The following is a 1506-nucleotide window of genomic DNA, read 5'->3' as shown; positions in this document are numbered from 1 at the left end:
TTTCTTTTTTTTAAAGATTTATTTATTATTATATGTAAGTACAGTGTAGCTGACTTCAGACACACCAGAAGAGGGCATCAGATCTCATTATGGGTGGTTGTGAGCCACCATGTGGTTGCTGAGATTTGAACTTAGGACCTTTGGAAGAGCAGTCAATGCTCTTACCCGCTGAGCCATCTCGCCAGCCCTCATTCTTTATTTTCATTTTAATCAAAGACGGGGTCCGCTGTGGACCAATAAGACAGCTTCTGTATGTCCAAGCCTTCTTGTTCACCTGTGATGGAGTTTTTATTATAGAGAAAAGTAACAGAACTTGGCTGGATAAAGAAAGGAGTTGGACATGGGTGTGTGGGTGCCTAGCCCCAAGCCTCAGCAGCCCAGCCACGGGTCTGCACGGTTCTTTCGCATCAAGAAGTTAATCTTTCGAGCCATTTCCATGTTGTAGATCCTCCGGCATGTTTCATAGCTCTCCCGCTGGAGGCGGCGGCAAGGCTTCTCATAGTAGCGTCGTCGCTTTATGACTTCGGTAAGCCCATCAGTGGTGAGGATTCTGTTCAGTGTCTGGTAGGCACCTTCCACGTTCCCCTCCTGAACCATCACTGTCCTGGCAGTGAACTTCAGATGTTTAGCCATGGCCTCGTATTTAAATCTTCATTCTCCCGGGACTACAGACTGGGGCCTCTGAATTCCTCATTCTTATTTCTATTAATTATAGATACTTCATTTTAGAGTAAATTTTCTTTGGAACATTGAATATCTCCACTTCAATATGGACCAGAACATGTAGGTTCCTATTATATATATAGTGCATCTATTATTTACCTGTATATACTTAGTTAAAATAGGTATTGGAGGCTATCTGAGGCACAGGCCAAAGGATTTAACACTGAAAACTTTTATCCAACCCATGAAAATGTAAAGTGACATTGTGCTATAAACTGTGACTGTCTAGATGCTAGCAGCTTCCTCTTCATAGATGTAAATATGATATTGTGGATATTATTCTTTAAATAAAGAAGCAGCCATGTTATCCTTAGAAAAGAATGATGTGCCTAAGGGGTAAGTTCTTACAGTTATTAATCTGTGCTAGGAAATTGTTCTTCAAATGAACCATAATAATTTCTTGTTCTTAATAGCAATTATAATGTGTGCCTCTCTTGTTCCCTAAGTCCTGTCAATTACTAATATTTAGTACTCTTAAACAGCCCTTTCTAAATTACCTTAATATATAGTGATACTCCATACATAATGTTGTATAAATACTTAATATGGTGTGTTGACTTGCTAAGGATATCTATAATAAAGCTAGAGATTATAGTTTGAAAACCTGTATGCAAACATTTTTACTGCCCCCTGGAGCTATAGGACACAGCTCAAAACAATAGTAAGCCATGCATACAGGGCTTTTGTGATAGCAACAAATTCACCTGTTCCCAATATTAATAATTTTGGCTGAAGGACACATGAGTCCTGAAAGGGGTTGCAAAGCTAGTGTTCTTCTAGTTC

The 1506-nt window shown here is 39.4% G+C and overlaps 1 pseudogene; it reads right to left on the bottom strand.

Moving 5' to 3' along the window:
- Nucleotides 252–689, bottom strand: Gm6181 (predicted pseudogene 6181; annotated as a pseudogene).

This window comes from Mus musculus, chromosome 7 (assembly GCF_000001635.26).
Source record: "Mus musculus strain C57BL/6J chromosome 7, GRCm38.p6 C57BL/6J".
NCBI classification, from domain to species: domain Eukaryota; kingdom Metazoa; phylum Chordata; class Mammalia; order Rodentia; family Muridae; genus Mus; species Mus musculus.
This window is presented reverse-complemented; position numbering and strand designations above follow the sequence as displayed.